The sequence below is a fragment of the Phalacrocorax carbo genome, chromosome 12 (genome assembly GCF_963921805.1).
Source record: "Phalacrocorax carbo chromosome 12, bPhaCar2.1, whole genome shotgun sequence".
In the NCBI taxonomy this organism is placed as follows: domain Eukaryota; kingdom Metazoa; phylum Chordata; class Aves; order Suliformes; family Phalacrocoracidae; genus Phalacrocorax; species Phalacrocorax carbo.
Genome location: NC_087524.1, coordinates 2,655,853 through 2,677,338, shown reverse-complemented (window position 1 = coordinate 2,677,338; position 21,486 = coordinate 2,655,853). Strand labels below are relative to the sequence as shown.

General features: G+C 43.5%; 1 protein-coding gene across 4 annotated transcripts in view; it reads right to left on the bottom strand.

Moving 5' to 3' along the window:
* MAPK8 (mitogen-activated protein kinase 8) overlaps positions 1–20,785 on the bottom strand; it is a 48,735-nt gene extending 27,950 nt beyond the window's left edge. For 3 of the 4 annotated variants that reach the window (XM_064463733.1, XM_064463734.1, XM_064463731.1), the window contains exon 1: positions 20,693–20,785. The gene's annotated coding sequence lies outside the window, so the exon portion shown is untranslated. Of the gene's footprint in view, positions 1–6,182; positions 6,247–20,692 lie in introns of those variants that run through there. The other variant, XM_064463732.1, reaches the window with a different exon arrangement.
* Between the last annotated feature and the right edge of the window lie 701 nt (positions 20,786–21,486).

The following is a 21,486-nucleotide window of genomic DNA, read 5'->3' as shown; positions in this document are numbered from 1 at the left end:
AAATACAGCTCCCAGAAGAAAGCCAAAGACTTCGTTTTTTCCTATCTGCTAATTTACTCATGACTAGTCTTACGAAGTCTAGCTTCAAAGATCCACAACCCCAAAAGTCTTAGCCTTTAAATATTAAACTAAGTCTAAATTCAGAAACTGTCAGGCTTTCAAGATTCTTACACAATATACGCCTACAATGCCTTTCATTAAAACATGATTAAGCTATATCAGATAAACTCGCCTGCCTGAAATTTGACATTTTGTTCCATTTCCTAGCAGTCTTGCAGAAGCACATATGGGAAGAAAGGCAGGATGCAGATTTTAGATTTCTATTATTAATGAGGAAACTAATAATACATTTGTCCCATTAACTGTCAACTTGCCAGAATGCTGTCAACTGTCGGCAGGGGAAGAATCCCGCATAACACTTCCATTTCCTCTCACACATCAACTGTTGTGCTTTACCTTGAAGATACCTTGCCTAAGCAAGTTTCAATACATGGCAACCTTTCAGTGGCAGCCCACAATTACTCAAGGATACTCAAAACCGAATCCTAAGATAGTACGGTGTGGTTTGGCGTATTAACTTACTAATTCTTCAGATTGCCATAAGTACTATTTACCCAAGGAAGTACAACAAAAATGTTAGAAATGGAAATAACACTATATCAATACAGTAGAAGTCCCCTAGGAGACCTGCAAGGCTGTGCAAAAGTCTTAGTCTAATTCCACTAAAAGCAACAAGAACCCAATAGTCCTGCAGGAGATTTATGATGGTCAACAATTTCCCCTCAGCACTTCTTTTATACAGCCTGATGAAGTTTAAATTTTAAAAGCATGGACATGGATGCATGAATTTGTGGCTCCTTGAAAAGACAAGTAGCATATGTCTATGAAATTAAGTATTATGGCTAACCTTAAAAAGTATGGCCATTTATAGAAATGTTTCATTGACACCCTATTCTCCTCCTCCTCAAGTGACTAACAGCGACAATGAAGGTTGACCAAATTTCTTCACCCAGCTTTAAAATAAGCATATTTAAAACAACAATAAGATTTCAGAATAAAATAAACCACATATAGCAATGTTTATATACCAACCTGCAAACACCTGCCTTTTACTCCTGTTCAAAGAAAGGCCTGTACCTTAGCATTTCTAAACAATCTGGATCTGGAAGGTAACATAGTGCAGTATTTTAACACTACTATCAACTTTGCCTCTAATACAGCAAGCATTCAATTTATTAATCGAGATACAGGACAATATATGGACAGTATACATTATTTTTTTCAGTACAGCCTAAATACATCGGAGAAACAGGATTTATGGACAGAAAGGCAGGATGGTAAAGAGAGGCGCTGATCCTTTGCTCACAGAGCTTTAAGTCGTCCTACTGCAGGTGCATTAAAAGCCTTAGAAATAGCCAGATGGACTTAGACATAGATAAGAGAAAAACTTGCAATGCAAAATTATATAAACAATAGCGATATATTTAGTAAACTTTGCAGAGTGTGTAAATTGATTTCTTTAGAAGGCAGAGAGAGATGACTGGATGTTCATTCCAGACTATGTTTTATTTAATGCTTTTCACGCCTATGATCTATACCACTGGATGGCACTATAATGAGGCCCCCAAAGTAACAGAGCTTCACCTCTAGACTGCATGGTCCCGAACTATAAATGAACTTAATGTGTTCGAACTAGAGCTGGCACCAGCGTGGCTCAGTTGAGGTTTATGGCTGTGCGGAGCTTGTGGTACAGACACAGGTATCAGACCTGTACCCGCTATGTCGTTACGGCTGGATTTGGGCAATCTCACATTTTGCTTTTCGGATCAGTCCAGGCTCATCTGCACCAGGACTCTGAGACGTTTAGCTGAAGCAGCAGGCAATTACAAGAACTTGCCTAGCTCGCACGGGCCCCAAGCGGTGTACGCCTGAGTTAACCACAGCAAGTTTATGTATCCACAATTAGAATTTAACTGGAAAACTGTGTGCTTTCAACTAGACATCTGAGTATTTACCTTCAACGCAGCACTACCCTCAAATGATGTTTTCTTGGCTATCACACCTGCTAGACTTCACATCAACTGGATACCAAGTCTGTGCTTTTTAAATCAGAAATCACTTTAAAAACAACACATAAATATGCTTAATGCTACTTCTCCCACGCAGCGACCTGAATGCATGCATTCCAGGCATAGAGAAGAATAGAAATGGAACAGGTTTTGTGGAAGAAAGGATCTCTCAGTTTACATAAGAGCACAAAATACTTGAGGACCTCTTCTGCACTCTTCTTTCACTAGAGATAGCAACAATTAACATGAAAGCTTCAAAGGCTGCATTGCAAACTGACAAAAAGCATACATTTGAGAGACGTCTCTTCTTTTCAGACAAAGAAATGGAACCTGAAGGATAGTTTCCCACTAGGGACGTGGAAACAGCATTGACCAGAATATTGCCAACTTCAAGGGTGAAGAAACATATGCTCTGCACAGCTAAGTCTCTAAGACTGCTCATTAATTGCTGTTTTACACCTTTACTAGACAACATGAAATGAAAATTCAGGATTCATCCCATGCTGTAGCACACAATGCCTACCCTAAGTACCCTTCTATGTAAGAAACCATACATACTCAGATTGTTCCTACTGCCGTGGAAAAGTACAGCTAAGAAGACGTTTTCATACCCTAATACATTTTATTGCATTTCAAGGTAAGAAATGAGAAAAATCATCAGATGGAACAACCATCATTAATTACAAGTTTCCCATGGAATCAGACTTGGTTTTCATGTTCATGGTTTCTAATGCAATACTTTCCTAAGAGCAAGCATAAACGGGCTTAGTCTTAGAAGAAAATTAGGAAGTAAACCAGCAAACAGTCTTTGGGGCAAGACGTGTCTTAGGCACACCACAAATACCAGCTAAGGCAGCAATCTACCTACACATGCTGAAGACGGTGGGTTCCCGGCCAAAAATGTTTTGCAATTAAGGAAGGAGACTACTGCAGTAGCTGCTCACAAGTAGGATGACAAAAGTGAAGATCATGATAGTTAGAGAGATGTAGAAATGGAAAAAGGCAATCTTAAAATAAAACAATTGCATACATTAACGCGTTAATGTAATCAACCTTATAATGACATAAACTACATATCAGTGATGATTCAGTAAATCCATTTAGAAGGGGATCTAACAACCACAACGAATATTCTGTAGGAATCTGGTTGACCTAGAGAAAACCAACAGCATTTCAAGTATACGCTAGATCGCTACTGAAAGCAAAACAAATGCAGTGTATATAAAGCTCTTGCATTAATGAATTTTGTTTAATTTCTTTGTGAAAATACAGTTCACACGTAGCTGATTTGTATGCATCATGTGTTTGTGAATGCTTGTCTAATTTTCAGCTGTCACATTTAAAGGCTTCTGGACATCTGCTAAATGGATATTATAAATAGAGCACTGTTTTCAGAAACTTAATGAAACAAATGCTTCAAAGACTCAAGTTGAGGAAATAAAAGAACAAAAGCATTCTATTCCTTAAAGGTAACTTCATAACTCTTTCGGTTATTCACAAAAGTAATCACTGTTTTAATAACGTTTTCTTTTTCCATTTACCCTTGAAACCAAAAGTTATATTTCACAATGCTTCCAGCTCTGTTAAACACTAATGCAGATAAGGAATCTGAAAAAAGGAGTTAACACTAGCTGAGTGAACACTGCAGCAAGACATTACCAGACCATTATGAATGCTAAAGATGTCTGAAAAACTTGAAGCTTATTCTAAAATATTCTTCTTGTTGACTATAGGATTAATTTTCTTAACATTTTGCATTAACTTACAAGTTACACGTTCACAAATCAGATGGTTTTAAGTTGAACAACTTCCACACAATTGCCTAAACTACTCCTAACGTTGACATGTGTTTAGTAAGGTCTCTAGCTTGTGCATAATTGATATGGAAGTGCTCACACATTATCTAATGTAGGCCTGCATTATAAGAGTCCTCCGGCTTAACACCATTCACAGGAAGAGTGGAAGAGCACAAAATTTCAAGTCTACAGCTTGATCTCAGGAGCTATTTTCTACAGGCAACCATTAAACAAAACCACAGATATACTGGGGTGATTCTTATGTACCACAGATCTGAAGTGCAGTGCAGGTACAGTTCTTAAAATAACGGTACATTTTGACATATCTTTTGACCCCAGAAAGTCAAACTTCCATAGTTACAGATTCAGTAAGGCAAAGGGGGACACCAGATCTCAGGGTTCGTCCAGAAGCACTGAGGCAGGGGGAACCTGCGTAAACGCAACAAGGGCACATTTAGACTTGCCTACTGCTTTCAAGTTCCAACAGAGAAGGGTAAGCCACTTCAGTTCGCCTGCAGACAAGACATTGAAGACGCATTTCATTTTGTTTTTAAGCTTTAGGATTGTTATGAGGTTTTTTTTAATACTAATTTTTTTTATTTTTTTTTTTTTTAACAGAAAATTCAAAGCTGATTTCTTGATTTCCAAGAGCTGGTTGAATATTTAGCAATAAACAGCCAGCTTCCTCCACTAAAGATATTCATTTCAGAAAAGATGACAGGTTTGGTATAGAAAAATAAATATTGCTTTAAAGCAAAGCACTTTTGAGTACGCAATAGCAAAATGAAATTTAAGAGAATATAATATGGGTTTTTTGTACCAATGAATTAGCTCGGTGGTTCAGCAAACATCATTCCCAGGTTGATAAATCTCTTGGGAAGACTTAGAGCCTGCTCTGGTAAACTAACTCTGTTCTCAAAATATTTTACAGGAAACAACTATGCAGAGTCCTAAACTAACAATACATGAAATCCATTAATACTGATGCAACCTTCCCAGTGATTTAATGTTGCAGTTTACAGGTTCATATAGTGGCTCTAGCCTCATACTCCAGCTAGATCACATGAAAACTCTGTCTAGTCATCTAGAAAGCTAGGTATAGTTTTCTTGATCTATTTCTGCCATCTCATTGGAGTATTAAGACAGTAACTGTGATCTAAGGAATTTACTAAGAAGAGGAGGACATGCAAGGAAATAAGCCACTCCCTTCTCCATTCCATCAGTCTTTTCTTGGCCAATATTCACGTTATAGAATCATAGAGGTTGGAAAATACCTCTAGGATCATCAAGTCTAACTGTCAACCCAACACCACCATGCCTCCTAAACCATGTCCCCAAGTGCCCTGTCTACACATCTTTTAAATACCCCCAGGGATGGTGACTGCACCGCCTCTCTGGGCAGCCTGTGCCAGGGCCTGACCACTCTTTCAGAAAATAATTTTTTCCTAATATCCAACCTAAACCTCCCCTGATGCAGCTTGAGGCCGTTTCCCCTTGCCTCATCCCTAGTAACCTGGGAGCAGAGACCAGCCCCCCCCTCACTCCAGCCCCTCTCAGGCAGCTGCAGAGAGCGAGAAGGGCTCCCCTCAGCCCCCTCTTCTCCAGGCTAAACCCCCCCAGCCCCCTCAGCCGCCCCCCAGCACACTTGTGCTCCAGACCCTGCCCCAGCCCCGCTGCCCTTCTCTGGACACGCTCCAGCCCCTCCAGGCCCTTCTTGTCCCGAGGGGCCCAAACCTGAGCCCAGCATTCGAGGTGGGGCCTCCCCAGGGCCTCCCCAGGGGCCCCATCCCTGCCCGGCTCCTGCTGGCCACACCAGTGCTGACACAAGCCCGGGGGCTGGTGGCCTCCTTGGCCACCCGGGCACTGCTGGCTCATGCCCAGCCGGCTGTCAGCCAGCCCCCCCAGGGCCTTCTCCGCCGGGCACTTCCCAGCCCCTCTGCCCCAGGCCTGGGGCGCTGCCTGGGGTTGGTGTGACCCAAGTGCAGGACCCGGCACTGGGCCTTGTTAACCTCACACAGTTGACCTTGGCCCATCAATCCAGCCTGTCCAGATCACTTTATCACAGTCTCCATAAAAAGATCACCTAATTGAATGTAATTGCAATGACCTAAACTTAATTCTGCATTCCAAAAATGACTTGGAGCCCCAGTCAGTATCAAGGAGCTGCCTACCACTTAACCAGCACCCACATTCCATACTGAATTCCAATTCGAACCTGCACAGTGACCCCTCTCCCATCTATAGAAAGGTAAAATAAAGAAATTCATAAAATTAAAATGAACATTGGCTTTACTATTAAATACAAAACAACTTGTACCTGGGATGGTTGGGAGCACAAGAAGCTCTAAGCAAAGGAGAAAGCACGTCCTCCCTTTGACAAGGAAGATCATCAAATTACATTGCCTGGAAAAGAACATTTACATAAAACTGATTTTCTAAGATACCCATAAAATAACTAAAATTCAACTTCTTGTTCTGAATTCTTAGCCTGGTAAATAGAAAGCCTGTATTTACTTCTTTAACAGTTGTCAATAAACATTCCCTTAGTAAAATGTAAAGTTCTGCTAAATTCAATACTTCATGTTCTCTACAAAAGAACATCCCAAAGACCTGCTATCAATTCTTGAAAGAGGCACTCACAGAACAAGTCTGATAATCTGATTTTAACCACCACAGCTGATGCCCTTCCCCAAACCCCAGTTCTGTTTGGAACAGACAAGTAATCCCATTACCTCACATACAGGGAGATTTCTTACAATCATCATCTCCCGATGCAAGTATCAAAGAAGTATAAAGGACCTCAAGAATCATGCTTTGAGTCTTTGCCCAGATTATTAGTGACTGAAGGAAGGAACTCAGAGAAAAATAAGCATTTTTAAGACTCAACATATGCTTATGTACACTCGGTCAGATCAGTGCTCGCAGAGAACCTTTTGCGGATGAGGTACTCCCCAGTGCTCTAAATCAGTCTGCTTTCTTGCAACACATAAATCTCCCCAGTCTTCTGGTTGCTTCTGCTCTCTAGTCACGTACTTCTCTCCACCATCCATTCCTTCTTTCCTTCTCCGCCTCAAAAATATTCGCGCCCTGTACTCCAGCAAGCCCAGCTTTGTGGCCAACCTCCCCCATTTCCAGCTTCCAGCAGAGGCTTTCCCGCGCTTCTCACAGCGGAGGCAGTTCCTTGACTCCTCACAAACTCCAGACCTTGCACTTGAACTTCGGCAAGAAACTGTGCCTCCCCTATAGCTTTTAAAATGTCGAGGCAGCCTGGGCTACCCTGAAAAAAGGAATCTTTCTAACTGCTGGTTACAGCGGTGGGTTAGGGAAGAAAAACTGCAGTTTTAAAAATCAGAAACAAAGAAAGTTTTTCCAGAACCTGACTCAAAGCAGAATTAAAGGTTTACTAAGGATAACATGAAGATAAGAAGAACAACAAAGAGGAGCTTGAATTAGCAGAGAAAGATTTGGGGCTTCCCGCCCCCATCTGTAAAACGCACAGTGAGGAAGAGGCAGGAGACCAGAATCCAAGCGCACTGAGGACAAACTAATCTTCTAGGGGGACACCAGGGCTACCTGCAGAGCTGCTGCTAAATGCTGGTCAGCTTCTCAATAACTCAGAGAAGTTCTTCAGCAGACACCCACTCACAGCCCTCTATTTTTACCTCTTACAAAAACAGGTGAACTTTTATCATTCATGCTATTATAGTAGAATTTGAGGGGCAGGAAAGGAAAAAACTTGTTCATAGAAACACAATCAGCAACTTACTTGTTTTTAATTACTTTCAGTAAGCTTCCTGCAAGTTAAATCTTTCCCAGCCCAATATTTATACATTTTATGAACTGTACTGCCCAAGCCAGACATGGTGTTATCTGTCAAATAAAAATAACTCCAGCGTGTTATGGAAGGAGGCAGAATGATTCCACGAAATTTCACACCTACTGAAAGTCAGCTTCCAGCTTAGGGACAGACTAGAAGTTATTAAAAGAAAAAATACATACACAAATAAGGATAGCAAATGCATGTTTCATTTTTCATCTCAATTAAACTGACCTGCTCCTTCTTCTAGTCACTTCAGCCAGTGAATGACCCCACGGAGACGCCGTGACAACAGCTGCGGCACCCAGGCAAGGCGCAGGTGAACCGCCTGCCCTACAAGCGCCACCAGCACTTGGGAGCTTCCTTGTTTGCTTTGGAGGGAGGGAAGGGAAGGGAGAGCAGAGTCACTACTGGCAGCCAGTCAAGGATTTCTCCAGGGAAGAGAAACACACTTATTTCCCAAGCAGAGCTCTTCAGTAGCAGCTGCTGCAAATGCAGCCCCTTGGGTTTTCTCTTTTTGCGCTGTTCATTGTCCTCTCTCGAACACAGCGATTTCACTGAGGCTGAGGACACGTTCTGCGGTGCCACTGAAGCTAGGACCCCTTCGGGATTATATTTGCAGGGTTAGGCATACAGGCAGGAACTTGAAGCTGGCATGTTCTCTAGCACTGCTCCTGTCAGACTTACCCGATCAATACCATAGCGCCTCAGCCAAAAGTAGATGTTTCCACAAAGCAGCATGTCATTTTGGGAACCTCAGCCCAGATGGTTCACAAGCCACGGTAATTTTAGTTAATAATAAAACCAGGAACGAGCTCAAACAGCTCATTTTCAACATCATATTTTATGCACCAGTGCTTGAATTCCCTGCATCAAATCACGTTCGAATACTAGGGAGCCAGAAATAGCAATCAGTCACAGGCTACAGCCGTCAGTGCCAAAACATTAACGGCTGAACCTGAAACTGGGGAAACCTGAAGCTGGAGAAAGTGAGCAGTGCCCTGATTTTTGTATTAGACAACTGTATCCTAAGCTTTTCTGCTTCCACATTAATTCCTGGTATGGTATAATGTCAGAACTAACAATTCAGAGGTTATTTAACAGTAAGGAAAGACCTATGACTGGCAGCAACAAAATGAAGACTAACTAGCAGAATACCGGCATACTGGCATTTATCTGGAAATAGGTAGTGTACGATCACATCCAAACACGTAGAAAGCTGCAAAACTAATTCCTGTCGTTAAACACTGCTCCAGCTGAACCATTCCCAGCACTGCTCGGCCAGCTGGCGTGGACAGAACCACCGAAGCTCCAACTGCGATTTCACACACTGCTCCCCGCCGAGCGCCGGCGAGGTCAGCACGTCCGCTTCACATCTCATTTTCCTCAGAAGCTCAAAGCGTGCATTTCTACAAACCAACTATCAGACACCAATAGGTTCTAAAGTGGTTTAAGAAAACACTACTCCTTTCAGGGGTCAGCAGCACCAGCTTCAAATGCTGAACCTGCATTCACCACCTTTGAGTAACCTCTATATTAAAAAAAATATCAGTATTAAACTGCTACACGCATTTCTAAAGAGAATTCTCATATTGTGAACACCTCTTACAAAACATCCAAAATAAGACAATATCATTTCTTCTGCTTCTAAACTATTTATTTTGTTTAATATCGAACCAAATTCAGCTGAGAACTGAATTCTTTACAAACACACCATATACCGTGCGCAAGCAGGAAAATGAAGAACCAAGTAACAAATGCACACAGAGTCAATTACTCACAACTGCCCTAAGTTTTGCAGTGATTCTCTTTTCAAAACAGATATTTTTCTGCTTTTTATCAATAACGCTCTTCTCAAAAGGATTTCACTTAATCTATCTGCCTACTCTTGGCAACTCAGTTTCTCTACATTCTAAAATATTACTACATAATGCCAGTCTATAAGCTACAGCCCTTCCACTATAAAAAAAATGCCAGCATATAGCGGTCATGCATGGAGAGTTAAAGTACCGTTTGTTAACGGCACAGGGACATTCTTTGCTGTGCCACAAAGCACAGGGAAAAAACACCACACATGGAACTGTGTGTGTCTGTTTGTCTTCTACACAGTCATATTACCTAAACCAGTCAGACAACTGACCTCACCTCTGGCACTTCTAGTGCTACTCGGTTTTATCTCCCCTTTATGACAGTCACTAAAGCAGCTGGTCACAGAAGAAAATTATCCACAGGCTGTTTGTTTAGGCCCTGCCTGGCAATTAGGTAAAACACACATGAAGGACACCAGCAGCTCTAACTTTGTAACACGGGAAGTAGAAGTAAAACAAAATTAAGATTCAGAAAAACACAGGAATGAGAAGATAAGTCAAAGTACATAGCTTGGCCTAAAAAAAATCAGAAACCTGACACTTTTTCATCATCTGTGATTAATAAACACTTGGGGCCATCTAGATTTCCTGGTTTCTGGAATGTATTTTTTTAAAAAAAGGTACCTATTCTGAACACAAAGCAATCTCTAGAGAGAGCCACTAACAGAAGCATTTAAAACATCCTGAATACTGGGCTAAGAGTTATGAAGTTTCAGATTTACCCAAGCTTCACCTGAGGCTTATGAGCTGATTTTGGCAATAGTCAAATCAGCTCTGGTTACCCAAATCGGCAACAAATAAGACAGCAGCACATACAACCTCCCAGCACTTCTCACGGCCAAGTCAGTTCCCATAACATGACCAGTAAGTTAGCACAGCTGCTCTGGAATACCAGAGCACCCTCTCTGAAAGTCCTCAGCCCTGGCCATACCACTTATTTAACATACCTATTCTCACCAAGTTATAAATCACTTCTGGTCTAGTTTATGCCAGTGCCACTCCGCTGCTATGTGGTATTCTGTACTCTAAGTTTTCCAGGGGTTTGTATTTTGCGATAAGGGCATATATGACACAGAGATCAACAACACAGGAGGTTGCACAGTGATGTATTTGTAATATGGATATTACATATGTATATATAAAATATATAAATTATAGTATTCCAAAATATAAATGGAATATACTGCAGAGTTTCTCTATTCTTAAACATTTTAGTTTTAAGAAGTGATTAGACATCAGCAGAGATTCTTTAAGATAAATATCTTCCTCCTTTAAAATAAGTTTGAGATTCACAGGCCAGTAGGATATAAATGAAGAGGCAGATAGGCTGCAGCACGCAGTATTAAACAGCCTGTAAACTGGCATTTCTAACACTGACAATTCCCACCCTACCTTTCGTCAGTTTTTTTAATGGACTCCTGAACTGTGACTTTAGTTAGTCACAAAAAAATTTAATAGGTAGCATTTTTCTAGAACCAGCCTTACCAGAATAAATAGTGCTACATTTACAAAGAAAAGAAATTATCACTCTGCACACACTCTGCCTTGCTACGCTTCCTAAGAGAGGATCTCTGTAGCTCCTCCAGTGTAATGTCACATGAAGCCCCACTACAGATGGTTCCATGATGAATCCTATTATCACAATATATGAAGTAGCACTGTGCCAACTGTCTCTTGCGGGTCAGTTTTGCCACAGAAATCATAAACTGGAATAGCTGCATCAAAAGAGAACTTGTGTAATTCTACAGTTTTTGGCAAAGACACTGACAGCAGACTACAAGACTATTCTTAGCAAAACTCTTTTTCCAAAATAATAGGATAAGGCAAGGATCTTCCAATTCCTTAATCCTTTTCCAAATAAAAGATTCTACAGAAGGACAGTAGATGGGGAGAAAATCAAGGTAAACACTTAAAAGGCTTAAAATGTTCAGGGTTATGGCAGGGCATTTTTTGTCACTCCAATTTTTTATTTTTTTGTTTAACAATGCTTTTAAAATCTGACATCAGTGAAAATTCAGTGAAGCAAGACTTCAAAACGCTCTCCCACTTTGGGTACCCAATGCAATTGTCAGAAGTGCAATCTGAATGCGTGCTGCTGGACCCAGAAAATGGGTTAAAAATCTCATTTAAACAATAATCCTGCCAAATGACTGGGACTAGTGCATTCAAGGGAACGCTATTCCACATTGCTCTATATACCTCCCTTCTGTGCCGCAATGTGTGTCATGGCCCATTCAACTTCTTCAGGTACTTGAAAAAGCTTAACTTAACCATCATCTAACTTGTAATTCACAAGACGAGACTAAATTATTAATCTCGGCACTCTACTGTTCCAGCTAACTACCTAAGGGACTGTTAATTCTAACCATAGTGAAAAAGTTTGCCTGCATATGCTAGTCCTCTGCCTGTCCAACGACCACTGGCAAAGCAGGGACGGGAATAAACAGGCAAACCACCAGAAAAGTAAATCAGTAAATATGACTCACCGTGCTTCAATGAGATCTGCACAAGGTTAGAAGCAAAATCCCATTTCAGGATTACTCTGGGGTAGGAGGAAATGCTTGTTTAACCTCTTCTTGTAGGGGAAGATGAAGCGTGTGGAAGCTAGACACTTCAGCAGAAGAAACACATCAAAAGATTCTCTAATTCTTTTAAAGGACATAAGCAAACAAAAGATAAAGTGACCTAAAATACTCATTAAGTATCAGTGATGAAGAAGAAAATTGCTACTGAATGTTAGACAAAGCATGGAGTTGTGCAACAGCTGGGGAAAAGAGTTTTCAGAATGATTTAAGACTACATTTAAGAATCACATCAATAGTTCCACAAAAAAAAAAAAATCTTAAAACATTTCAACTTTAAATCCCAGTTACAAAAACTTAGAATCCAATTATGAATGTGCTACTTTCACTAATTCATGCATTTATCTGTTAAGTACAAGGAGATTAATGTGCTATGAAATCTTGTCTAAAGTATTTGGCATAAAATACCTCAGTAATAAGAGCTTTAGAATGGAACAAAGACCTCCAAATATATGACAACCTCAGCACTGACAATTCCTTCACAGACATCTCCTCTAATACAGCACAGTACTTTGCACAGGGTGGGAAGGCAGGCATTACATTTCAAAATAAAGGCTTTACTTTCAAGGTGGTCCGTAGGAAACTACACCGATCTCTAGGATTCATCACTAACGACAATGAAGCCTCTTCTGTTGCCCCATTTCTCTTAGACTTCGGTAGTGCCTGGTGCTCTCTGTCCTAGCAAAATGTATTCCTGAAACAGAAGTTCCCAAACTAGGAAGAGCTTGTGAATTCCCGTTCTTTAAAGAAGAACAAAAAACCCTTCAAAAGCACTGCTGTGCACCGTACACTAGCACTACTGCCTATGCACACAAGGAGTTGCAATGAGAAATTTTGAAGAAAACTAAGGATGAAGAGTTTAAATAAACTAAAAGAGGAGAATGCAGTAGCTCTCGTCGCATCAAGATTTTCTGATTTCCCCACAATGCCATGCTAAGATTAGTGAAAGTCCCATATCCAACACAATCTTATTAGAAACTGAACTGTCTTCTTTTTCCCCCAACCTCGACATATAAGTGGCACAAGAATCTTGTAAAGCTTCAATTTTAAAAACAGCAAAAGAAGCCCTAGCTATTGTTCAACAAGGAGTTTTGCATTGCAGCAGCCATGCAAATGAAAATCACTGTTGGAAGGATTCACTGCTCATTAAATGAACGACTGCCACGCACAAGGACCTCCCGTTACTGCCTGTCTCCCGAGTAGTCACTTTTGGCACTAAATGAAACACGTGAGCCTAGCCCACACCCTCCTAATAAGGCTTTTTGGGATATCACGTTACTACCCTTCCTACTCTGAAGCCACCCAGGATACTTCTCACCATCCAAAACATTCACACAACGAACAATCAAGAATTTATCAAGATTTGTGATGATCAGCATGTCAACCATGGCATTTACTTCTACTGTTTCCATAGCGTAACCTAAAATTAGGATTACATGCTAAAAACTACGTTCACACTTTTATACCCGCGATCCTGCAAGTAGCATCAAAACTACTGTTAAACCTTGCTCCGAACTAATCTTAGGCATTGCAGCTATTAAGAATCCACCGCGGGCTTGCAAGGATGTGCCTTCCCCAACAGCAGATTTCCCGCACAACTCAGCATCACGCGTGAGCAGCTGTATGCACATATTTACCTACAGTTTCAAACCCCAGCACAGCGGCTTTGATCAGGTACAAAACGGTCACTCTGGGTTGTAACTTTCTATTCTGCTGATCTCCCTTTCCCTGAGATTTCTGGTTAACTTTCCTAAATGGACAAATACGTAAGAATTAACAGAAAATGAGCTGCAGGATGCTGTCTTCTCAAGGCAGCACGAGCACTAAGGACAACAGCACAGTAAGATTTATGGATCTGCCATGGCTCTTTTTCTTTCTCCCAGCTGCTATTAGTCCTACCACCTCTCCGCAGTCACGAACTGCTACTGCGATCAATCGGAAATCAGAGCAGGCTTGCTCCAGGAAGCCACGTCCTGGAGTAACCCTGCTCCAGCGAAGCGTAAGGAACCATCATCCACCCAGCAGAAGATCAAAGCCTTGCAGCAGCAGCTGCCAACATCCTCCCCCGCTACAGAAAGCAAGACCTGGACAAACTTCAGCTGACTACTGCAGGCTGTTGCTTTGGAGAGGGATTTTTATGTTCAGCCCAGTGATCACAGGCATGATAGGGACCTTATAACCATTTTTGTGTCCTTTACGCTAGCCCACAAGTGCTTCTGGCCTAATCAGCTGGAAAGTTCAACGGAGGGCAGAAACATGCAAGTATTGCCACCGGCAGACTTGAATGAAGATGCTTACCACATCTCCTTACTTTTCCCTCCGCAACTTCTAGCACAGCTCTAAGCAACCGTGTTTACCTGCATCGCTGTACCTTTGTTTTGCCAACTTCCTCAAGGTACTCTGAAAATAAAATTTTGAAAATCTATAAATAGTAGAACTGTAATATGTCTTGAAAGCAACCTCCGGATAACATCTGCCTGCTCAAAACGGGCAGAACTTCAAATTTGTGTTCATACCAGCTCGCTCTAGACCTTGTCCAGCCAAAAGCCTCCACAGACAGATCCCGTGGCCCCTGCGGGCTCTCGGCGCAGCGCCCACTCCCATGCATCAAGACATTCCTTTTATATCCTACAGAAATTTCCATTCTTATATCTTGTGACCACTGACTCATCTTTCCACTGTACGCTTCTGAGGGAGAAGTTGCTCCACCATCTCTGCAGCCCCTTGCTTAAAGACGGTTAAATACAGCAGCCGCATTTGCCCTTAGCCTTCTCCTCCTCAGGATGCAAACCCAGCCCTTCCTCCACCCTCAGGTGCCCCAGCCCCCAGCCGTCTGAGCAACCCAGGCCTGGACTCCTCCAGTTTGCCTCTCCCACACAGCATGGGCATGTGTGTGACCCCCAGGGCTCCCCCACAGATGGGAACTGTTCCTTCCCTGCACCTGCTGGCCAGGCTTTTTCTAATGCAGGCCAGTAAGTCATTAGCCTTGAGGGCTCAGAGGCACCCTGCCAACTCCTGGGCAGCTTCTCCTTCACCAGGAGCCCCAGGTCCTCTCCTGCAGGAGTTGCTGCCCAGCCAGCAGATCCCAGCAACCAACAGCAGAAGAATCCTCGTCATTTTACGCACCCACGTGCATACGGATGCGCACACCTACACAGCTGGGCATTTCCACGACTGAGATCACAGTGAGAAATATGATACCTAACGTTCGTTCTTCTGATTTCACAGCCACCAAAACACCAGACTGGAGACATTTTAGGGGTTTTTTCAGCAGGCTAAGGGGCAAGGTAAATGTTTGAATGGACGCAGGCTACGACGGGAACACACATTTTAGCCATAGTTTGTAGTTAAAAGAGTAAATATGGGGTTAAGACATTTTCCTGCATGCTGTGAAGAGCTATAGCATAAAAAAAAGCTTGGTATAATGACAATATAATGAAGTAATGGGAGGTTGTCAGAGTTGTTTTTTCATTGTTTGGGTTGGTTTTTTAATACTCAAAATCAATAATTAGAGGGAATAAGCTTTCCAGCAGCATTATAGAATTAGTATGTTTGCTCTTTTTAAGTGTATACACATAAACGGTACTTGCTTTGTTTGCAACACAAGTGACCATTAAGTTAATTTTTTGCCATTTTAGCATTAGTCTACAATATCCAACTGAGAACAATTAATAAGCATCCTGTCTGTTCACATATCAAGCAGCATTTATCCAACGATAAAAGTGACAATATGGGCAACAACTAGGAGGTTTATTGTAGTATCAAGCTTACAGGCAATCAATTTAGACAGGAGTACTGCCAAGGATTAGTTTTTAATCACTTAGAGGAAAAAAAAATGTATCTAAAGTTAAGATGAAGGGTGTTGCTATTAATTATAAGCTTGGTACACCAAGATCATTATCTCTTCACGCATAAATCAAAGGAAAATGCAGGCCTTAGAAAACATTCAAGGATATTTTACAAAATGGATAACAGCGAAGGTAAGAGCACTATATAAACAGCTGTCGGGCAGTTCTCCACACTGATCCGATTCAACATCGGTAACGGATCCCTTTCTCACAGTTCGATGCGGCCAGCTCCAGCCTCTTGGAGGAGTTCTCACCCAAAGGCTTTGTAAAATCTATGGCAGAAGCAAACTGCTGTTAACTGTTGGCCGTATAAGCTGGAGTGATCCTTATGCTACATAGAATGGAAGAGTCTTCCAGCTCACAAAAGGGGGCTTGCTACCATGTGCTTGGTGCATTCCTTGAGCACACACATCAAAGTTTAAAAATATAACTTAAGATTTCCTTGATGTAGAGTACCTAGCAATTCTGGTTGGTTTTGATTTTGTTTTCTGCCACTTAATTCTTCAAATGCAAGTATTAATTCCCCTTAATTAAAGGTTGTATCATGCATAGCTACACTTACATGGACTTGAATTTTATGGGATGTAAATAGCAGTATCGGCAACATACTCCACACCCATCACCATTTTCAGCATCATCAAATTCTTTTAAAGACAGCACATTTCCTAAAAGTATCACCATTCACTGAGGCGGCTACAGTTTTACCACAGGACAACCTGGTACAGATGAACAGTACTAATAAAATGCCACTAAGTATTTGGTAAATACAAAAAAAAACTTGTGAAACTACCCAGTGACCTACATCCGCAGTCCCGTATTTTGACCAACAGTTACAACAGAAGAGTAGGGTATTTCAAGCTTTTCTTTTTTCCTGAAGACTTCATGTATTACTCAGATATAATAAGCTGGGAAAAGCTCTACTAGGGGAAGTTTTCAACACTGAATTAAAAGCTGCCCCTACCAAGCAGAAAAACTTAGAACATAAATGCTACATATTTTTGAAGCACCACAAAAGGTAAGCGAGTATTTGCATTCCTACATGTAAAATACAGTCCTAAAATAGTTAATATCATCTTCTTCACAAACACAGTACTTAAAAAAAGCAGAACGCACAAACAGTTATCAGGACAGCAAGGATGCATCTTCTGTATCGCCACCCTGCCTCAGTCCAAAAATTTCTGGATTGTTTTATTTAAGGGCCCCTACTGGTACCACACGCGCGCTTTGGAAAGATTAAATCAGCTAGGTGTGGAAGAGGACGTCCATCCACACAAAGTTACTGACTCATAACTTCCAGAGCAACGTCCACTACCAAAAGGGCACTCATCGCCGATTCGTTTTGGGCTCTGCAACCGAAATAAACACCTTGTTCAGTAACAGCAGCCCAAGTCTGCAAACAGACCTTTAAACAAGCACTCTCAGTGTAGAAGGGGTTTGCCCACTCCCATCCCTTTAGCCTTCCAGCACCTCTGCCTGCTCTTGAACACCTTTGTGCATACGCGTGACTGACAGCGACCCCCACCTAAGCAGCCTCCTCGTCTTCCAAGCTTACAACGGCATAGCTGTTTGTTCAGACACATACGGGAATTAATCAGGCTGAAAAATCGTCTAAGAAGATTATTTTTTTTTCAGCTGGATCAGTTAGTGCCTTGATGTATTTCGCCACAGAGCCGCTGGCAAGAACGAACAGCAGGTAAGAGAAAGTAGAAAGTGCTTAAGCAAGGTAGCCACTGACATGAAACTATGGTCTGATGTTATAGAAACATAAACACTTATAACAGCTCTGAAAACTCAAGGAGTTTATCAAACAAGTATTTTTCACTGACACTGCAGTCACCGTTAAAAAGAACGTATGCCAAAAATGTGTAAATAAAATTGGCTGTATTTTCATACAAATATACCTTGTAATGGAGCAATGAATGCTTCTTTCAATACAGCTCATCTCTTTGTGAGGATAGCTGGAAAGGGCCTTTATCAAATTTGAAGATGGATTTCCATCTCCATTTGAACAAGGGGATTCTTGAAAGCTTTGAAAACTAGATGTCCAGATTCTTAAATCGAAGTAAAAATTCTTTTTCAGAATCCATGTCCAAACTGTGGTGAATTTCACAGCAGGAAAACGACCTAAGCAGTCTCAACTGGATTTTTAAACAGTTTTCAAAAGCCAAGCGATCTTTCTGTAGCATAAACAGAAGCCTGTTTCTGCAGGTTTTGAATTGTGGACTGTTTTTTAAAGGAAACATTTATAGCAAGAAAATACATTTAGCCTTTATTAAAACAAAAACCTAGGGTCAAAACCAGATTAGTCTAATTTCCAAAGTGATACAGCCATGAACATTATATATCAAAAACATAAAGCTATGTATATTCTTCTAAAGGGGGTGGATGGGAAATTAAGTTTGAGAAATAGCACACCATACCTTTCAGCAGACTACCAAGAAGGACATTGTATTTGTCCACAATACTGAATCAATCCTCAGAAATAAGGAGTTGAGCACGTACTTTCCATGCATCTTTTAAACAACAAGCATTCAAACTACTTGGGCAGTGGAGGAAGGATGAAAAAGAAACCTAAAGTACATATACAGTGAATAAATAACCAGATAGCATTATAGCCTCAGATACTATCCCATTAGCTCACAGTTTAAAAAAATAAACAAAACATGAAATAAACATCACTTCAGGGAAGTAGCGGGCAGAAAATAAATTGCTAAAGTCTCCAGACATTAGTTCATTCCCTAATAATTGTGTAACAAATCACCAATATAACAAGTTACCTAAAGCCTTTGCAAAGGAGGTTATACCTGTGCACCTGCGAAGCCAGCAAAGGTCTTGGTCCCTAAAAAGGGACCGATAAAGGCTGAAACACAAAAGCTTCACACAAAAGGCAACTCTGCTTCTGCCTAGAACAAGCAGGCCAAAACTACAGGAGTCAGAACCATATTAGATCACCCTATAATGTTTCTGACCTAGAAGTCTCCGTGAAGTGTATGGGAGCCCACAAGATTACTCTGAACGCTTATGCGAGCCCATGGTCCAAAAAGCTTGGGAACTTCTGCACTGGAAGACACCGTTAAAGTTCCTTTTCAGAGTGATAACAGGACAGCTCTGCACACCCTCTGCAACTCTGGATGAGTCTCATTCAGCAAACGTTTCTCTCTCCCTTCTCCTATTATCCTTTTGCCCAGCTGGCCCTGAAAAATCGCAGGCTGCCTGTCAGGTCGTGAGTTATGCGGTCCCTGCGCTGGCATCACAAGTCCTGCAGGACTCCCCAGCCGCAGCCCTCTATCAAACTAGCCTATGTTACAGATCTCTGAATTGAGTGGGGAAAAGGGACAAGACGGCTGTCCCCACTGACTGAGACCAAAGCTGAGACTGTTCAAAATTCAACATGTTTTTCTTAACCAGTATTAGAAGAGTTAAGGGTTTCCCTGCCTAATATACAAGGAATGCCCAAGTAAGTCAGCGAACTCACTTTGACAGCATCCTTAGATAGGTTTGGCCCAGTTTCTCTTCATGTTACAACTTAACTTGGAAATGGTTTATCTACTACACTGACATACCTGCAAATACAGAGAGATGCCTGCCATACACTGTTCTGCCCTACATGTGCATTTGTGGGCATCTCTAGAAGCAGGAGCAGGTCTCATGCAACCTGAGACAGCACTGTAAAACCTCCACACCTGTAAAACCCAGCTGCACGGAGCGAGCTTGCTCAATTCCACACGCACATGCCCTAGGGCAAGTAATACCTTCCCTTCTCCGAACAAGCATAACACCCTTCTGCATTTATTTTATCAGAGAGACCAAAGCGTGTAGGATTTTTCGATTGTCTGAAAGGTTTCGGCGAGGCTGTTCTGTACAGCATCTAAATTCCAAAACATGCTCGATGCTCAAAGCCATTATTGTGGCGGGGCAGGGGGGTAAATTATCAAGTGGGATTTGCGTCTGTAGGTTATTAGCGGTGCTCAGGTCAGACTCCACCGAGAGAAGCTCTCCAGGCAGAAAAGCAAAAAGAAACAGGCTTTGGGAGCAAAACTGGACGCCGCTAACGACACCGAGAAAGCAACGAGCCCAAGAAACCCCGCAAGGAGACGGCTCACTCCTTCTGCACAAAACGTAAGGATTAAAAGGCAAAAGAATCACAGACACCGCCGGGCTCCCCCGAGAGACGGAGAAGTATGTTTTTTACTTTAAGACGCGTCTCCAAGAGCAAGGTCACGGCAGCCGCCTGGCAGGGCCGCGCTCCCGGCCCCCGGCCCGCAGCCCCTGCCTCCCCCGAGGCCGGCGGGAGGGAGACGCCGGCCCGGCCCGCCGGGTGCCCCCGCTCCCGGGAGGAGGAGGAGGAGGAGGAGGAGCCCCGCGCCCAGCCGAGCCTCCTGCCGCTCCTGCCACACCAACAAAGAGGCCCCCGCCATTATCCACCGAGACACCCCCAGCCCCGGGCGGGCGCGGAAGGTGCCCGGACCGGGGAGCCCCGCACGGCCGCCCGCCCCCGGGCCAGGGCCCGGCCCGACCCCGGCTCCCCCCGCCCGCGGCTCCGCCGGAACGTAAACAAAGCGGCCGGGCCCGGCCCCCGCACCGCGGCCCCTCGGTCGGTCGGTCGGCCCGCCCGCGGTACCGCACCGCACCCCGGCCCCGCTGGCCCCGCTCCCCCCGCCGCCGCCGCCCCCCGCTCCGGCAGGGCCGCGGCCCCCCGCCGCCCCACTCACCGCCTCCCGCCGCCTCCTGCCTCGGCCGCTGAGTAATGAGCCGGGGCCGGGCCGCGCACACGCTCCGCCCGCCGCGGCTGCGGCTGCCGCTGCCCGCCCCCTGCCCGCCCCCTGCCCGCCCCGGCCCGCGGCCCCGCCGCCCCCGGCCCGGCCCGGCCCGGCCCGGCCCTGCGGCGGCAGCGGGGCCCCGGCTGCCCTCCGGCCCGCGCAGCGCTGCCGGGCACCGGCAGCTCCTCCGCACCCGTCGCTGAGTTACACCGCTCGCCCAGGCCTCCCCTCCTGCCGCGGCTTCCAGCAACACCCAGCGTGTTCCAGGGCTTTGCCTTCGTGCCCTCTGCGCCCCTCTGCGGCGCCCGGGGCCGCGCTCCGGCCCCAGGGTTTCTGCCGCCCCTAGAGCTCTTCGGCGGCCGCCGCAGCGCCGGGCCCCATCGCGTTACTGGGTGCCGGGAGCGCTGTCACCTTCCCTTGCTCTCGATCTGTTTTGCCGCTGCTTTTCCTCTAAATCTTCAGGGCTCCTGGGTTCGTTGCCTCTGGTTCTTGGCACCTGACATGAGTATTCTCTCCTTGGTTTTTCAATATTTTGTTTGCTATATCATAGTCCTTTTTTTTTTTTTTCTTCTTTTTGTTTCTTTTTTCCCCGGGAATGTCCCTGCTTAGAGACAGGAGGAGGCCCCTCGGCGCCTTGAAGCCGTGTCAATATGGTTGAAGCAAGCCTTTGTATATTTTCACTGTGTAGTGTAAAAAAACCCTTACGAGCAGTATTAAAAAATACAGGAAATCTACTGGTTAGGCAC